A 20,278-nucleotide genomic window follows, 5' to 3' on the forward strand; every position below is an offset into this window, starting at 1 on the left:
GATACTGGAGTTTAGGATACTGGACATGCGGATGCTGGAGTTTAGGATACTGGAGTTTAGGATACTGGAGTTTAGGATACTGGAGTTTAGGATACTGGAGTTTAGGATACTGGACATGCGGATGCTGGAGTTTAGGATACTGGAGCTTAGGATACTGGACATGCGGATGCTGGAGTTTAGGATACTGGAGTTTAGGATACTGGACAGGCGGACGCTGGAGTTTAGGATACTGGAGTTTAGGATACTGGAGTTTAGGATACTGGACAGGCGGACGCTGGAGTTTAGGATACTGGAGTTTAGGATACTGGACAGGCGGATGCTGGAGTTTAGGATACTGGAGTTTAGGATGCTGGAGTTTAGGATACTGGAGTTTAGGATACTGGACAGGCGGACGCTGGAGTTTAGGATACTGGAGTTTAGGATACTGGACATGCGGATGCTGGAGTTTAGGATACTGGAGTTTAGGATACTGGAGTTTAGGATACTGGAGTTTAGGATACTGGACATGCGGATGCTGGAGTTTAGGATACTGGAGCTTAGGATACTGGACATGCGGATGCTGGAGTTTAGGATACTGGAATTTAGGATACTGGACAGGCGGATGCTGGAGTTTAGGATACTGGACATGCGGATGCTGGAGTTTAGGATACTGGAGTTTAGGATACTGGACAGGCGGATGCTGGAGTTTAGGATACTGGACAGGCGGACGCTGGAGTTTAGGATACTGGAGTTTAGGATACTGGAGTTTAGGATACTGGACAGGCGGACGCTGGAGTTTAGGATACTGGAGTTTAGGATACTGGACATGCGGATGCTGGAGTTTAGGATACTGGAGTTTAGGATGCTGGAGTTTAGGATACTGGAGTTTAGGATACTGGACAGGCGGACGCTGGAGTTTAGGATACTGGAGTTTAGGATACTGGACATGCGGATGCTGGAGTTTAGGATACTGGAATTTAGGATACTGGAGTTTAGGATACTGGAGTTTAGGATACTGGAGTTTAGGATACTGGAGTTTAGGATACTGGAGTTTAGGATACTGGACATGCGGATGCTGGAGTTTAGGATACTGGAGCTTAGGATACTGGACATGCGGATGCTGGAGTTTAGGATACTGGAGTTTAGGATACTGGATAGGCGGATGCTGGAGTTTAGGATACTGGACATGCGGATGCTGGAGTTTAGGATACTGGAGTTTAGGATGCTGGAGTTTAGGATACTGGACAGGCGGACGCTGGAGTTTAGGATACTGGAGTTTAGGATACTGGACAGGCGGACGCTGGAGTTTAGGATACTGGAGTTTAGGATACTGGACATGCGGATGCTGGAGTTTAGGATACTGGAGTTTAGGATACTGGATTTTAGGATACTGGAGTTTAGGATACTGGACATGCGGATGCTGGAGTTTAGGATACTGGAGCTTAGGATACTGGACATGCGGATGCTGGAGTTTAGGATACTGGACATGCGGATGCTGGAGTTTAGGATACTGGAGTTTAGGATACTGGAGTTTAGGATACTGGTGTTTAGGATACTGGACATGCGGATGCTGGAGTTTAGGATACTGGAGTTTAGGATGCTGGAGTTTAGGATACTGGAGTTTAGGATACTGGACAGGCGGACGCTGGAGTTTAGGATACTGGAGTTTAGGATACTGGACATGCGGATGCTGGAGTTTAGGATACTGGAGTTTAGGATACTGGAGTTTAGGATACTGGAGTTTAGGATACTGGAGTTTAGGATACTGGACATGCGGATGCTGGAGTTTAGGATACTGGAGCTTAGGATACTGGACATGCGGATGCTGGAGTTTAGGATACTGGAGTTTAGGATACTGGACAGGCGGATGCTGGAGTTTAGGATACTGGACATGCAAATGCTGGAGTTTAGGATACTGGAGTTTAGGATACTGGACAGGCGGATGCTGGAGTTTAGGATACTGGACAGGCGGACGCTGGAGTTTAGGATACTGGAGTTTAGGATACTGGAGTTTAGGATACTGGACAGGTGGACGCTGGAGTTTAGGATACTGGAGTTTAGGATACTGGACATGCGGATGCTGGAGTTTAGGATACTGGAGTTTAGGATGCTGGAGTTTAGGATACTGGAGTTTAGGATACTGGACAGGCGGATGCTGGAGTTTAGGATACTGGAGTTTAGGATACTGGACATGCGGATGCTGGAGTTTAGGATACTGGAGTTTAGGATACTGGAGTTTAGGATACTGGAGTTTAGGATACTGGAGTTTAGGATACTGGAGTTTAGGATACTGGAGTTTAGGATACTGGACATGCGGATGCTGGAGTTTAGGATACTGGAGCTTAGGATACTGGACATGCGGATGCTGGAGTTTAGGATACTGGAGTTTAGGATACTGGACAGGCGGATGCTGGAGTTTAGGATACTGGACATGCGGATGCTGGAGTTTAGGATACTGGAGTTTAGGATACTGGACAGGCGGATGCTGGAGTTTAGGATACTGGACAGGCGGACGCTGGAGTTTAGGATACTGGAGTTTAGGATACTGGAGTTTAGGATACTGGACAGGCGGACGCTGGAGTTTAGGATACTGGAGTTTAGGATGCTGGAGTTTAGGATACTGGAGTTTAGGATACTGGACAGGCGGATGCTGGAGTTTAGGATACTGGAGTTTAGGATACTGGACAGGCGGATGCTGGAGTTTAGGATACTGGAGTTTAGGATACTGGACATGCGGATGCTGGAGTTTAGGATACTGGAGTTTAGGATACTGGAGTTTAGGATACTGGAGTTTAGGATACTGGAGTTTAGGATACTGGAGTTTAGGATACTGGACATGCGGATGCTGGAGTTTAGGATACTGGAGCTTAGGATACTGGACAGGCGGATGCTGGAGTTTAGGATACTGGAGTTTAGGATACTGGACAGGCGGATGCTGGAGTTTAGGATACTGGACATGCGGATGCTGGAGTTTAGGATACTGGAGTTTAGGATGCTGGAGTTTAGGATACTGGAGTTTAGGATACTGGACAGGCGGACGCTGGAGTTTAGGATACTGGAGTTTAGGATACTGGACATGCGGATGCTGGAGTTTAGGATACTGGATTTTAGGATACTGGAGTTTAGGATACTGGAGTTTAGGATACTGGACATGCGGATGCTGGAGTTTAGGATACTGGAGCTTAGGATACTGGACATGCGGATGCTGGAGTTTAGGATACTGGACATGCGGATGCTGGAGTTTAGGATACTGGAGTTTAGGATACTGGAGTTTAGGATACTGGAGTTTAGGATACTGGACATGCAGATGCTGGAGTTTAGGATACTGGAGTTTAGGATACTGGAGTTTAGGATACTGGAGTTTAGGATACTGGAGTTTAGGATACTGGAGTTTAGGATACTGGAGTTTAGGATACTGGACATGCGGATGCTGGAGTTTAGGATACTGGAGTTTAGGATGCTGGAGTTTAGGATACTGGAGTTTAGGATACTGGACAGGCGGACGCTGGAGTTTAGGATACTGGAGTTTAGGATACTGGACATGCGGATGCTGGAGTTTAGGATACTGGAGTTTAGGATACTGGAGTTTAGGATACTGGAGTTTAGGATACTGGAGTTTAGGATACTGGAGTTTAGGATACTGGACATGCGGATGCTGGAGTTTAGGATACTGGAGCTTAGGATACTGGACATGCGGATGCTGGAGTTTAGGATACTGGAGTTTAGGATACTGGACAGGCGGACGCTGGAGTTTAGGATACTGGAGTTTAGGATACTGGAGTTTAGGATACTGGACAGGCGGACGCTGGAGTTTAGGATACTGGAGTTTAGGATACTGGACAGGCGGATGCTGGAGTTTAGGATACTGGAGTTTAGGATGCTGGAGTTTAGGATACTGGAGTTTAGGATACTGGACAGGCGGACGCTGGAGTTTAGGATACTGGAGTTTAGGATACTGGACATGCGGATGCTGGAGTTTAGGATACTGGAGTTTAGGATACTGGAGTTTAGGATACTGGAGTTTAGGATACTGGACATGCGGATGCTGGAGTTTAGGATACTGGAGCTTAGGATACTGGACATGCGGATGCTGGAGTTTAGGATACTGGAATTTAGGATACTGGACAGGCGGATGCTGGAGTTTAGGATACTGGACATGCGGATGCTGGAGTTTAGGATACTGGAGTTTAGGATACTGGACAGGCGGATGCTGGAGTTTAGGATACTGGACAGGCGGACGCTGGAGTTTAGGATACTGGAGTTTAGGATACTGGAGTTTAGGATACTGGACAGGCGGACGCTGGAGTTTAGGATACTGGAGTTTAGGATACTGGACATGCGGATGCTGGAGTTTAGGATACTGGAGTTTAGGATGCTGGAGTTTAGGATACTGGAGTTTAGGATACTGGACAGGCGGACGCTGGAGTTTAGGATACTGGAGTTTAGGATACTGGACATGCGGATGCTGGAGTTTAGGATACTGGAATTTAGGATACTGGAGTTTAGGATACTGGACATGCGGATGCTGGAGTTTAGGATACTGGAATTTAGGATACTGGAGTTTAGGATACTGGAGTTTAGGATACTGGAGTTTAGGATACTGGAGTTTAGGATACTGGACATGCGGATGCTGGAGTTTAGGATACTGGAGCTTAGGATACTGGACATGCGGATGCTGGAGTTTAGGATACTGGAGTTTAGGATACTGGACAGGCGGATGCTGGAGTTTAGGATACTGGACATGCGGATGCTGGAGTTTAGGATACTGGAGTTTAGGATGCTGGAGTTTAGGATACTGGACAGGCGGACGCTGGAGTTTAGGATACTGGAGTTTAGGATACTGGACAGGCGGACGCTGGAGTTTAGGATACTGGAGTTTAGGATACTGGACATGCGGATGCTGGAGTTTAGGATACTGGAGTTTAGGATACTGGATTTTAGGATACTGGAGTTTAGGATACTGGACATGCGGATGCTGGAGTTTAGGATACTGGAGCTTAGGATACTGGACATGCGGATGCTGGAGTTTAGGATACTGGACATGCGGATGCTGGAGTTTAGGATACTGGAGTTTAGGATACTGGAGTTTAGGATACTGGTGTTTAGGATACTGGACATGCGGATGCTGGAGTTTAGGATACTGGAGTTTAGGATGCTGGAGTTTAGGATACTGGAGTTTAGGATACTGGACAGGCGGACGCTGGAGTTTAGGATACTGGAGTTTAGGATACTGGACATGCGGATGCTGGAGTTTAGGATACTGGAGTTTAGGATACTGGAGTTTAGGATACTGGAGTTTAGGATACTGGAGTTTAGGATACTGGACATGCGGATGCTGGAGTAAGGACTTCTAGTGGGTTGGTGTCAAAAATGCCATTCATTTAGTCTGCCGAAGTACCCATAGTGGTGGCGAGGGATCGTACTGAGTTTGTGTCAACCATGGACGCGTTAAACCGGTTACAGAATGGACACTTTTGGATTTTCAAAGATTTTTACCCTAACCAGGTAATGGACACCTCTAGGGGTGCCATTGAGTTGCGGGACCACCCCCCTCGACCCCCCCTCGACCCCCAGTGACACGGAACCACTATTTGTCCATTTGCCCATTATTGGTCCGGATTTAGCGCCACACCCCTCGGGACCCCCGGGCACGCCCCCCAGGACACGCCCCCCCTGACACGGACCCACTATTTGTCCATTTGCCCATTATTGTTGCGGATTGACCCCCTGACCCCTCCTGACCACCCCCCCGACCCCCCCCCCATGACACGGACCCACTATTTGTCCATTTGCCCATTATTGTTGCGGATTGACCCCCTGACCCCTCCTGACCACCCCCCCGACCCCCCCCCCATGACACGGACCCACTATTTGTCCATTTGCCCATTATTGTTGCGGATTGACCCCCTGACCCCTCCTGACCACCCCCCCGACCCCCCCCCATGACACGGACCCACTATTTGTCCATTTGCCCATTATTGTCGCGGATTGACCCCCTGACCCCTCCTGACCACCCCCCCGACCCCCCCCATGACACGGACCCACTATTTGTCCATTTGCCCGTTAGTTGCGCGGGTCGACCAACTGACCCCACCGGACCGCACCCCCGACCCCCCCCATGACACAGACCCACTATTTGTACATTTGCAGACTACTTTTTTGGGAAAAGGTCCAAACCCCAAACGGACGTCACGGGCCCTGCTTACGTCCCCTCACGCGCCCTGTAGCGCAGAGTTTGACGCGAAAATGTCGTTCCTGTCCGTTTTTGCTCAATTTGGACCCTAGCTCTACCGAACCACCCCTACCCCCTCCTCCTCCATCGGCTGTAAGCTTGCCAGTCGTCCGTTTCGAGATCCGGCCCGTCTCGGGGTCCTGGGGACGTAGTGACACGAACCAGGTACGAAAATTAACATTGCTTTAATGGAGACGTGTCAGTGCCGTCACGGCCCCGTAAGGGCGCGCGGCTTCGAAACGCACGTGGTATCCCCTTGCCGACGGCCCAGCTGAGGAATCCGGCGGCCTGCCCCCCGAGAACCTTTCGTGACCCTACTTGCCAACCCTAACCCTAGGCGTTTTGCGATTGCACTGGGAGGCACACCGAGGGCGCTGTGGGCACGGCGTACGCCGAATGCGCGCGGGCTTCGGAGACGTCATGCCAGGGCCCTCTACTGGACCGCACGCCGAATTTCGGGCACCTAGTCCTTTTCCTGGCCTCGCGGGAGCACTGACAGTTTCCCGCTAAAACTGCGGGTTCGCGGACGGTGTCCGATCGGGTCGAAATTCGGCACCCGCGTGCTTGGGGGCCCCGCCGTACGGGCCCCCGAAGCGCAGACCCCTGGGACCTTCAGAAAAAAAATTAGCGAAACGGAGCTCGAATGGCAAACTACATGGTCTGGTGGTCTAGGCCATCAAGAGGATCATGATGAGTGATTTTGAGAACATTTGGACAACCTTGTCTTATTTTGGAGCTACGTTCTCCAGATTCGGATATGTCGATCGGGGGCCCCCCAGAGGTCATATGACACCGCGCGGGGTCACGAGGAGCGCGTCCACAAACCCATTACGGAAAATAACATTGGTTTAATGGAAAAGTGTCGCGACCCCCGCGCGGTCCCCGAACGTCGCGCGGCCCCGATACGCCCGTCGTAACATCCCACGTGGGGCCCGGCCGGGGACTCCGAAGCACGCGGCGGAGAGCCTATCGCGAGCTGAGTTACGAACCCTAAAACTGGGATTTCGGGGCGCTCCTGTGCGCACGCGATGCGGCGTTGGCGCGCGAGTTTCGGATATGTCGGGCCAGAGCCGCCCGGCAGACCGCGTGCCGAATTTGGCGAGCTTACGACTTTTCCCGTCCTCGCGGGAGACCCGACAGTTTCCCGCGTTTCGCTACGCGGGTTCGTGTCGGCTTCCGATCGGGCCGAAACTCGGCACGCGCGCACTCCGGGGTCCCAAACGACGGAACCCGGAAGCGCAGACTCGAGCGACGTTCGGAAGAAGAGCCGTAGGGCCGTATCTCGCGCGGCGGTCGCACTTTGCGGTGGGTTTACGCGGTCGCGAAGACTCCGATTCGACCGGTGCGCGCGCGGGTCTGCTAGTCCGGACGTCCTCTCCGCGGAACGCCGAGCGTCGCGGCCGAGACCCCTTCGCGACTCGACCTGCCAGCCCTAGTTTTAAGGTTTTCGGCAGGGCGTAGCGCACGCGCCTTACGCCGTCGGCGCGCGGGTTCCGGATATGTCGCGTTAGAGCTGTCCGGCAGCCCGCGCACCGATTTCTGCGACCTTTCGACTTTTCCCAGCTTAGCGGGAGACCTGACAGTTTCCCGCTACCGGCCGTGGGTTCGTGCCGGAGTCCGATCGGGTCAAAAATCGGCACGCTCTATGTCGGAGTTCTCCTGAGACGGACCCCCGAAGCGCGGGCCGCTGCGGCGTTCCAGAAAAAATAGATTCCAAAAAAGCAACGAAAACTTGAGGCCTGAGGCCTATGGGAATTATAATGGGGGAATTTGATGTTTTCGGACGGCGGCCAAATTTTTTCTTTCGCGCCACGACGCTCGTCTTCGGATATGTCGTAGAGGGGCACTCTGTGAGCCAGGGCCCCGAATTTGGGGCACCTAGGCCCTTCCGGGGCCCTTCGGTGAGGCTGAGAAAATCCTCATTTTTTCACGTTTTTTGTATGGGACGTGAAAATTTGTCACCAGGGAACAAGTTTTCTAGGCGTTTCAGACGACGCTGATTCACCTGGTAAAATTTCTGTGAGAAGGATTTTTGAGTTTGGACTTGTGTGTTTTTTTGTGTGAAAAAGGGTGAAAAAAAGCTCAATTTGGGGCTTCATTGCTCAGTCCAGGAAGGTCGTAGGGACACAAATGAGGGTTCGTTGGAAAGGCCCGGACAAGACCTTTACAAGGAGCCCAGAGTCGAGGGTGTGGCCCATTCAAGGGCGGAGCTAGAGGCATTTAAAAATCAGAAAAGTGTGAAAAAGCTCAAGTTTAGGGCTCTGTTTCTCGGCCCAGGAAGGTCGCAGAGACTCGAGTGAGGGTTCGGACCAGGCCTTTCCAACGAGCCCAAGGTCGAGGGCGTGGCACTCTTTAGGGCGGAGCTAGGGGCTTTTGAATTTAAAAGCTCGTTTTTTATATCTCCGGCAGGGAAGGTCGTAGAGACTCGAGGCTGGTGTCGTTCGAAAGGTCTCTCCGAGCCCTTTCGAACGACACCAGCCTCGAGTCTCTACGACGTTTCCTCGCCGAGATATGGTTTTCCACTTTTGAAAATTTATGAAAAAGGCTTGTTTTCAGGGCTCGTTTGCTCAGCCCAGGAAGGTCCTAGGGACTCGATTGAGGGTGCTTTGGAAAGGCCTGGACTAGGCCTTTCCAAAGAGCCCAGGGTCGAGGGTGTGGCCCATTCAGGGGCGGAGCTAGGGGCGTTTAAATATCAGAAAAATGTGAAAAATCTCAAGTTTAGGGCTCTGTTTCTCGGCCAAAGAAGGTCTTAGGGACTCGAGTGAGGGTTCGTTGGAAAGGCCCGGACGAGGCCTTTTCAACGAACCCGAGGTCGAGGTCGTGGCTCCTTCAAGGGCGGAGCTATGCGCTTTTGAAAAGGCGTTTTGAAAACGATGGTTTTTCGGAAAGAGGCGGGGCCATAGAGACGTGGGGGTTGGGGGCGTGTCTGAGGGGGCGGCGAGACCTTTCAAACGACACCACCCCCAAGTCTCTACGACATTCCTTGGCCGAGATAGATTTTTTTTTTTTTTGGTGAAATGTTCAAAAAAGACTTTCTTGAAGATTTGCCTCAATATCTTTTCTGTGCGAAAATGTGTAAAAAATGCTGATTTTCAGGGCTCTGTTTGTCGGCCCGAGAAGGTCGTAGACGCTCCATTTCGGATTCCTTAAAAAGCCCCTGGGGAGACCTTTCGAAGGAGCCCGAGTTCGAGGGCGTGGCCTTCTAGGGGGCGGAGCTACGCGCATTTGAAAAAATAGCCAAATTTCGTATATCTCCGGACCGGAAGGTCATAGGGACATGGGGGTGGGGGCGTTTGAAAGGTGGCGGAAAGCCCTTTCCAACGAGCCCAAGGTCGAGGGCGTGGCACTCTTTGGGGCGGAGCTAGGGGCGTTTAAAAATAAAAGCTCGTTTTTCATATCTCCGGAAGGGAAGGTCCTAGAGACTCGTGGGTGGGGGCGTTTTGAAGGTCTCGGTCCGTTCTTCAGTATGGGGTCTCGAGTCTCTACGACGTTCCCTCGCCGAGATATGGCTTTCCACTTTTGAAATTTTATGAAAAAGGCTTGTTTTCAGAGCTCGTTTGCTCGGCCCAGGAAGGTCCTAGGGACTCGATTGAGGATGCTTTGGAAAGGCCCGGACTAGGCCTTTCCAAAGAGCCCAGGGTCGAGGGTGTGGCCCATTCAGGAGCGGAGCTAGGGGCATTTAAATATCAGAAAAATGTGAAAAATCTCAAGTTTAGGGCTCTGTTTCTCGGCCCAGAAAGGTCGTAGAGACTCGAGTGAGGGTTCGTTGGAAAGGCCCGCACTAGCCCTTTCCAACGAGTCCAAGCACGAGGGTGTAGCCTAATAAGAGGCGGAGCTACGGTCATTTGAAAATGTAAAAAAAAAGCTTGTACTTATGTTTTTTTTTTTTTTTTTTTTTGAAAAAGGCTAAGGTTTAGTGCTCTTTTTCTCAGCCGAGCAAGGTCGGAGACACTTGAGCTTGGGTTCGTTGGAAAGCTCTGGAACAGTACTTTCCAACAGTGTCAATGGCAAGGGCGTGGCCCTCTTGAAGGCTAAGCTACGGGCATTCAAATTGGGAAAAAAAGGCCGAAATTCATTGCCTGAGACAAAAAAATTCCCGGATTTACTTCAAACTCGCACCACACGTAGAGGGTGCCGAGACTAAGACATGAATGTGTGTACCACGTTCATAGCTCATTCCTGCGCCGAGATAGAGGCCTGACACTCGCATGTAAATAGTCTGCCAATTGACGAATAATGGGTTCGTGTCAGTTTTTTCCTTTGGAGCCTCAGCGATTTCGACCGCATGACTGCGACGCGGACGAAGCACGGATAGCGTCAAAGTCACTTGCGCGCGCGTACGACAACGTGCGGTCAAGAACATGTCGTATGTACGCGCAAGTGACCTCGACGCTCTCCGCGCTTCGTCCGCGTAGCGGTAGTGCGGTCGAAATCAGTGAGGCTCTTAAGGAAAGCAGTGACACTAACCCATTATTTGTCCATTGGCAGACTATTTACACGCACGTGTCAGGGCTCTATCTCGGCACAGGAACGAGCTAGGAGGGCGAGACCCGCGCACCCGTCTTAGTCTCGGCACGCTCGACGCGTGGTGCGAGTTTGGTGAAGATCGGAGGAGGTCGAAAATTTGGTCAAAAAAACACCAAAGGGGTACCCCTTACGTCATTTTTTTGGACAAAATTTTAAAGTTTGCCGGATTTAGCTCAAACCTCTCACGCGTGACGAGGAGGTCGCGCCGTGCTCGGGAAGGCGCGTTTGGGGGCGGTGACTCGTTGTGGGGCGGAGCTACGGCACTGACACGTGTCATCGATTCCATTCAAAAATAAATAGTGGGTTTGTGTACATGTCGAATTTGCGCGAATGTCACCTCGACGCGATCGGGGCGTCGTCCGCGTCGAATCCGCGCGGTCGAAATCGCCGAGGCCCTTGAGGAAAAAACTGACACGAACCCATTACGCGTCCATTGGCAGACTATTTACATGAGAGTGTCAGGCCTCTATCTCGGCACAGGAACGAGCTAGGAGGGTGGTACCCGCGCACCCGTCTCAGTCTCGGCAAGCTCTACGCGTGGTGCGAATTTGGTCATGATCCGGCAAGGTCAAAATGTTCGCTCGGGAATAGACGACCGGGGTACGCCTTAACGTATTAATCTAGGCGCGCGTTACGCGTGGTGCGAATTTGGTGCAGATCGGGAGAGGTCAAAAATTTGGTCCAAATTTTTTACTAAGTCCCGTCCGTTCTTCAGTATGGGGTCCGAAATTTTGTCACCGGGGACCAAGTTTTCTAGGCGTTTCAGACGACGCTGATTCGCCTGGTAACATTTCTGTGAGAAGGATTTTTGAGTTTGGACTTAGTGTTTTTTGTGAAAAAGGTGAAAAAAAGCCTTATTTGGGGCTTTATTTCTCGGTCCAGGAAGGTCGTAGAGATTCGAATGAGGGTTCTTTGGAAAGGCCCGGACGAGACCTTTCTGACGAGCCCTAGTTCAAAGGCGTGACCCTCTCCGGGGCGGAGCTAGAAGCATTCAAATATAGAAATTGTGTGAAAAAGGCAAAAGTTTAGGGCTTAATTCCTCGGCCCAGGAAGGTCCTAGAGACTCGAGTCGTGGTTCTTTGGAAAGGCCTTGACCAGACCTTTCCGACGAACCCAAGTGCGAGGGCGTGACTCACTCAGGGGCGGAGCTAGGGGCATTTGAATAAAATAACTCATATTTTATATCTCCGGAAGGGAAGGTCCTAGAGACTTGAGAGTGGGGGCGTTGTGAAGGGTGCGGCGACGTGGTACGACAGGGTACGCCTTACGTCATTTTTTTGGAACGACATTTTTTACGTCCCCGGATTTTGTTCAAACCTGCCTACGCGTGAAGAGGGGGTCGGGCCGCGCGCGGGAACGCGGGTCTCGAAGCGGTGACTGGTTGCGGAGCGGAGATACGGCACTGACACGTGTCATCGATTCCATTCAAAAAAAATAACGGGTTCGTGTACATGTCGTACGTGCGCGCAAGTGACCTCGACGCTCCCCGCGCTTCGTCCGTGTCGCGTTAACGCGGTCGAAATCAGTGAGGCTCTAATGGAAAGCAGTGACACTAACCCATTATTTGTCCATTGGCAGACTATTTACACGCACGTGTCAGGGCTCTATCTCGGCACAGGAAAGAGCTAGGAGGGCGAGACCCGCGCACCCGTCTTAGTCTCGGCACGCTCGACGCGTGGTGCGAGTTTGGTGAAGATCGGAGGAGGTCGAAAATTTGGTCAAAAAAACACCAAAGGGGTACCCCTTACGTCATTTTTTTGGACCAAATTTTAAAGTTTGCCGGATTTAGCTCAAACCTCTCACGCGTGACGAGGAGGTCGCGCCGTGCTCGGGAAGGCGCGTTTGGGGGCGGTGACTCGTTGTGGGGCGGAGCTACGGCACTGACACGTGTCATCGATTCCATTCAAAAATAAATAGTGGGTTTGTGTACATGTCGAATTTGCGCGAATGTCACCTCGACGCGATCGGGGCGTCGTCCGCGTCGAATCCGCGCGGTCGAAATCGCCGAGGCCCTTGAGGAAAAAACTGACACGAACCCATTACGCGTCCATTGGCAGACTATTTACATGAGAGTGTCAGGCCTCTATCTCGGCACAGGAACGAGCTAGGAGGGTGGTACCCGCGCACCCGTCTCAGTCTCGGCGAGCTCTACGCGTGGTGCGAATTTGGTGATGATCCGGCAAGGTCAAAATGATCGGTCGGGAATAGACGACCGGGGCACGCCTTAACGTGTTCATCTCGGCGCGCTCTACGCGTGGTGCGAATTTGGTGCAGATCCGCGCAACTAACGGGCAAATGGACAAATAGTGGGTCTGTGTCATGGGGGGGGCGGTCAGGTGGGGTCAGGGGGTCGACCCGCGCAACTAACGGGCAAATGGACAAATAGTGGGTACGTGTCATGGGGGGGGTCGGGGGGGGGGGGTCAGGTGGGGTCAGGGGGTCGACCCGCGCAACTAACGGGCAAATGGACAAATAGTGGGTACGTGTCATGGGGGGGGGTCGGGGGGGTGGTCAGGAGGGGTCAGGGGGTCAATCCGCGACAATAACGGGCAAATGGACAAATAGTGGGTCCGTGTCATGGGGGGGGGTCGGGGGGGTGGTCAGGAGGGGTCAGGGGGTCAATCCGCACCAATAATGGGCAAATGGACAGATAGTGGGTCCGTGTCATGGGGGGGGGGGTCGGGGGGGCGGTCAGGTAGGGGTCAGGGGTCAATCCGCACAAATAATGGGCAAATGGACAAATAGTGGGTCCGTGGACGTTTGGGGGGGTCCCGGGGGGCGTGTCCGGCCGTAACGGGTAATCGGACAAATAGTGGGTCCGTGGACGGGGCAGAGTGTCCCCCTGGTGGCCGAGCGCCGAACGGCGTCAGAAATCCCTAAACCCCGTGGAAAACCAAGTCGGCCATCTTTTGGGGGAGGGGCGCGAAAACTGCGCAGGCGCGACCGGCCGGCCGCGCGGGGACCCCCTGAGGCGTCCGCTCGTCCGTGAAAAATTTTGGGCGCGCGGCGCGCAGCTGACAGTTACCCCATCCCACTCGCCTCTATTTTAGTCTAAGGATGTACGCTGTCCTAACCTGGTTCCCTAAGGCGAGTTTAGGATACTGGAGCTTAGGATACTGGACATGCGGATGCTGGAGTTTAGGATACTGGAGTTTAGGATACTGGACAGGCGGATGCTGGAGTTTAGGATACTGGACATGCGGATGCTGGAGTTTAGGATACTGGAGTTTAGGATACTGGACAGGCGGATGCTGGAGTTTAGGATACTGGACAGGCGGACGCTGGAGTTTAGGATACTGGAGTTTAGGATACTGGAGTTTAGGATACTGGACAGGTGGACGCTGGAGTTTAGGATACTGGAGTTTAGGATACTGGACATGCGGATGCTGGAGTTTAGGATACTGGAGTTTAGGATGCTGGAGTTTAGGATACTGGAGTTTAGGATACTGGACAGGCGGATGCTGGAGTTTAGGATACTGGAGTTTAGGATACTGGACATGCGGATGCTGGAGTTTAGGATACTGGAGTTTAGGATACTGGAGTTTAGGATACTGGAGTTTAGGATACTGGAGTTTAGGATACTGGAGTTTAGGATACTGGACATGCGGATGCTGGAGTTTAGGATACTGGAGCTTAGGATACTGGACATGCGGATGCTGGAGTTTAGGATACTGGAGTTTAGGATACTGGACAGGCGGATGCTGGAGTTTAGGATACTGGACATGCGGATGCTGGAGTTTAGGATACTGGAGTTTAGGATGCTGGAGTTTAGGATACTGGAGTTTAGGATACTGGACAGGCGGACGCTGGAGTTTAGGATACTGGAGTTTAGGATACTGGACATGCGGATGCTGGAGTTTAGGATACTGGAGTTTAGGATACTGGATTTTAGGATACTGGAGTTTAGGATACTGGACATGCGGATGCTGGAGTTTAGGATACTGGAGCTTAGGATACTGGACATGCGGATGCTGGAGTTTAGGATACTGGACATGCGGATGCTGGAGTTTAGGATACTGGAGTTTAGGATACTGAAGTTTAGGATACTGGAGTTTAGGATACTGGACATGCAGATGCTGGAGTTTAGGATACTGGAGTTTAGGATACTGGAGTTTAGGATACTGGAGTTTAGGATACTGGAGTTTAGGATACTGGAGTTTAGGATACTGGACATGCGGAAGCTGGAGTTTAGGATACTGGAGTTTAGGATACTGGAGTTTGAGATACTGGACATGCGGATGCTGGAGTTTAGGATACTGGAGTTTAGGATACTGGAGTTTAGGATACTGGACATGCGGATGCTGGAGTTTAGGATACTGGAGTTTAGGATGCTGGAGTTTAGGATACTGGAGTTTAGGATACTGGACAGGCGGACGCTGGAGTTTAGGATACTGGAGTTTAGGATACTGGACATGCGGATGCTGGAGTTTAGGATACTGGAGTTTAGGATACTGGAGTTTAGGATACTGGAGTTTAGGATACTGGAGTTTAGGATACTGGAGTTTAGGATACTGGAGTTTAGGATACTGGACATGCGGATGCTGGAGTTTAGGATACTGGAGTTTAGGATACTGGACATGCGGATGCTGGAGTTTAGGATACTGGAGTTTAGGATACTGGACAGGCGGACGCTGGAGTTTAGGATACTGGAGTTTAGGATACTGGAGTTTAGGATACTGGACAGGCGGACGCTGGAGTTTAGGATACTGGAGTTTAGGATACTGGAGTTTAGGATACTGGACAGGCGGACGCTGGAGTTTAGGATACTGGAGTTTAGGATACTGGACAGGCGGATGCTGGAGTTTAGGATACTGGAGTTTAGGATGCTGGAGTTTAGGATACTGGAGTTTAGGATACTGGACAGGCGGACGCTGGAGTTTAGGATACTGGAGTTTAGGATACTGGACATGCGGATGCTGGAGTTTAGGATACTGGAGTTTAGGATACTGGAGTTTAGGATACTGGAGTTTAGGATACTGGACATGCGGATGCTGGAGTTTAGGATACTGGAGCTTAGGATACTGGACATGCGGATGCTGGAGTTTAGGATACTGGAATTTAGGATACTGGACAGGCGGATGCTGGAGTTTAGGATACTGGACATGCGGATGCTGGAGTTTAGGATACTGGAGTTTAGGATACTGGACAGGCGGATGCTGGAGTTTAGGATACTGGACAGGCGGACGCTGGAGTTTAGGATACTGGAGTTTAGGATACTGGAGTTTAGGATACTGGACAGGCGGACGCTGGAGTTTAGGATACTGGAGTTTAGGATACTGGACATGCGGATGCTGGAGTTTAGGATACTGGAGTTTAGGATGCTGGAGTTTAGGATACTGGAGTTTAGGATACTGGACAGGCGGACGCTGGAGTTTAGGATACTGGAGTTTAGGATACTGGACATGCGGATGCTGGAGTTTAGGATACTGGAATTTAGGATACTGGAGTTTAGGATACTGGAGTTTAGGATACTGGAGTTTAGGATACTGGAGTTTAGGATACTGGACATGCGGATGCTGGAGTTTAGGATACTGGAGCTTAGGATACTGGACATGCGGATGCTGGAGTTTAGGATACTGGAGTTTAGGATACTGGATAGGCGGATGCTGGAGTTTAGGATACTGGACATGCGGATGCTGGAGTTTAGGATACTGGAGTTTAGGATGCTGGAGTTTAGGATACTGGACAGGCGGACGCTGGAGTTTAGGATACTGGAGTTTAGGATACTGGACAGGCGGACGCTGGAGTTTAGGATACTGGAGTTTAGGATACTGGACATGCGGATGCTGGAGTTTAGGATACTGGAGTTTAGGATACTGGATTTTAGGATACTGGAGTTTAGGATACTGGACATGCGGATGCTGGAGTTTAGGATACTGGAGCTTAGGATACTGGACATGCGGATGCTGGAGTTTAGGATACTGGACATGCGGATGCTGGAGTTTAGGATGCTGGAGTTTAGGATACTGGAGTTTAGGATACTGGACAGGCGGACGCTGGAGTTTAGGATACTGGAGTTTAGGATACTGGACATGCGGATGCTGGAGTTTAGGATACTGGAGTTTAGGATACTGGAGTTTAGGATACTGGAGTTTAGGATACTGGAGTTTAGGATACTGGACATGCGGATGCTGGAGTTTAGGATACTGGAGCTTAGGATACTGGACATGCGGATGCTGGAGTTTAGGATACTGGAGTTTAGGATACTGGACAGGCGGATGCTGGAGTTTAGGATACTGGACATGCAAATGCTGGAGTTTAGGATACTGGAGTTTAGGATACTGGACAGGCGGATGCTGGAGTTTAGGATACTGGACAGGCGGACGCTGGAGTTTAGGATACTGGAGTTTAGGATACTGGAGTTTAGGATACTGGACAGGTGGACGCTGGAGTTTAGGATACTGGAGTTTAGGATACTGGACATGCGGATGCTGGAGTTTAGGATACTGGAGTTTAGGATGCTGGAGTTTAGGATACTGGAGTTTAGGATACTGGACAGGCGGATGCTGGAGTTTAGGATACTGGAGTTTAGGATACTGGACATGCGGATGCTGGAGTTTAGGATACTGGAGTTTAGGATACTGGAGTTTAGGATACTGGAGTTTAGGATACTGGAGTTTAGGATACTGGAGTTTAGGATACTGGAGTTTAGGATACTGGACATGCGGATGCTGGAGTTTAGGATACTGGAGCTTAGGATACTGGACATGCGGATGCTGGAGTTTAGGATACTGGAGTTTAGGATACTGGACAGGCGGATGCTGGAGTTTAGGATACTGGACATGCGGATGCTGGAGTTTAGGATACTGGAGTTTAGGATACTGGACAGGCGGATGCTGGAGTTTAGGATACTGGACAGGCGGACGCTGGAGTTTAGGATACTGGAGTTTAGGATACTGGAGTTTAGGATACTGGACAGGCGGACGCTGGAGTTTAGGATACTGGAGTTTAGGATGCTGGAGTTTAGGATACTGGAGTTTAGGATACTGGACAGGCGGATGCTGGAGTTTAGGATACTGGAGTTTAGGATACTGGACAGGCGGATGCTGGAGTTTAGGATACTGGAGTTTAGGATACTGGACATGCGGATGCTGGAGTTTAGGATACTGGAGTTTAGGATACTGGAGTTTAGGATACTGGAGTTTAGGATACTGGAGTTTAGGATACTGGAGTTTAGGATACTGGACATGCGGATGCTGGAGTTTAGGATACTGGAGCTTAGGATACTGGACAGGCGGATGCTGGAGTTTAGGATACTGGAGTTTAGGATACTGGACAGGCGGATGCTGGAGTTTAGGATACTGGACATGCGGATGCTGGAGTTTAGGATACTGGAGTTTAGGATGCTGGAGTTTAGGATACTGGAGTTTAGGATACTGGACAGGCGGACGCTGGAGTTTAGGATACTGGAGTTTAGGATACTGGACATGCGGATGCTGGAGTTTAGGATACTGGAGTTTAGGATACTGGATTTTAGGATACTGGAGTTTAGGATACTGGACATGCGGATGCTGGAGTTTAGGATACTGGAGCTTAGGATACTGGACATGCGGATGCTGGAGTTTAGGATACTGGACATGCGGATGCTGGAGTTTAGGATACTGGAGTTTAGGATACTGGAGTTTAGGATACTGGAGTTTAGGATACTGGACATGCAGATGCTGGAGTTTAGGATACTGGAGTTTAGGATACTGGAGTTTAGGATACTGGAGTTTAGGATACTGGAGTTTAGGATACTGGAGTTTAGGATACTGGAGTTTAGGATACTTGACATGCGGAAGCTGGAGTTTAGGATACTGGAGTTTAGGATACTGGAGTTTGAGATACTGGACATGCGGATGCTGGAGTTTAGGATACTGGAGTTTAGGATACTGGAGTTTAGGATACTGGACATGCGGATGCTGGAGTTTAGGATACTGGAGTTTAGGATGCTGGAGTTTAGGATACTGGAGTTTAGGATACTGGACAGGCGGACGCTGGAGTTTAGGATACTGGAGTTTAGGATACTGGACATGCGGATGCTGGAGTTTAGGATACTGGAGTTTAGGATACTGGAGTTTAGGATACTGGAGTTTAGGATACTGGAGTTTAGGATACTGGAGTTTAGGATACTGGACATGCGGATGCTGGAGTTTAGGATACTGGAGCTTAGGATACTGGACATGCGGATGCTGGAGTTTAGGATACTGGAGTTTAGGATACTGGACAGGCGGACGCTGGAGTTTAGGATACTGGAGTTTAGGATACTGGAGTTTAGGATACTGGACAGGCGGACGCTGGAGTTTAGGATACTGGAGTTTAGGATACTGGACAGGCGGATGCTGGAGTTTAGGATACTGGAGTTTAGGATGCTGGAGTTTAGGATACTGGAGTTTAGGATACTGGACAGGCGGACGCTGGAGTTTAGGATACTGGAGTTTAGGATACTGGACATGCGGATGCTGGAGTTTAGGATACTGGAGTTTAGGATACTGGAGTTTAGGATACTGGAGTTTAGGATACTGGACATGCGGATGCTGGAGTTTAGGATACTGGAGCTTAGGATACTGGACATGCGGATGCTGGAGTTTAGGATACTGGAATTTAGGATACTGGACAGGCGGATGCTGGAGTTTAGGATACTGGACATGCGGATGCTGGAGTTTAGGATACTGGAGTTTAGGATACTGGACAGGCGGATGCTGGAGTTTAGGATACTGGACAGGCGGACGCTGGAGTTTAGGATACTGGAGTTTAGGATACTGGAGTTTAGGATACTGGACAGGCGGACGCTGGAGTTTAGGATACTGGAGTTTAGGATACTGGACATGCGGATGCTGGAGTTTAGGATACTGGAGTTTAGGATGCTGGAGTTTAGGATACTGGAGTTTAGGATACTGGACAGGCGGACGCTGGAGTTTAGGATACTGGAGTTTAGGATACTGGACATGCGGATGCTGGAGTTTAGGATACTGGAATTTAGGATACTGGAGTTTAGGATACTGGACATGCGGATGCTGGAGTTTAGGATACTGGAATTTAGGATACTGGAGTTTAGGATACTGGAGTTTAGGATACTGGAGTTTAGGATACTGGAGTTTAGGATACTGGACATGCGGATGCTGGAGTTTAGGATACTGGAGCTTAGGATACTGGACATGCGGATGCTGGAGTTTAGGATACTGGAGTTTAGGATACTGGACAGGCGGATGCTGGAGTTTAGGATACTGGACATGCGGATGCTGGAGTTTAGGATACTGGAGTTTAGGATGCTGGAGTTTAGGATACTGGACAGGCGGACGCTGGAGTTTAGGATACTGGAGTTTAGGATACTGGACAGGCGGACGCTGGAGTTTAGGATACTGGAGTTTAGGATACTGGACATGCGGATGCTGGAGTTTAGGATACTGGAGTTTAGGATACTGGATTTTAGGATACTGGAGTTTAGGATACTGGACATGCGGATGCTGGAGTTTAGGATACTGGAGCTTAGGATACTGGACATGCGGATGCTGGAGTTTAGGATACTGGACATGCGGATGCTGGAGTTTAGGATACTGG

This window comes from Paramisgurnus dabryanus, chromosome 20, assembly GCF_030506205.2.
Source record: "Paramisgurnus dabryanus chromosome 20, PD_genome_1.1, whole genome shotgun sequence".
NCBI classification, from domain to species: Eukaryota; Metazoa; Chordata; class Actinopteri; order Cypriniformes; family Cobitidae; genus Paramisgurnus; species Paramisgurnus dabryanus.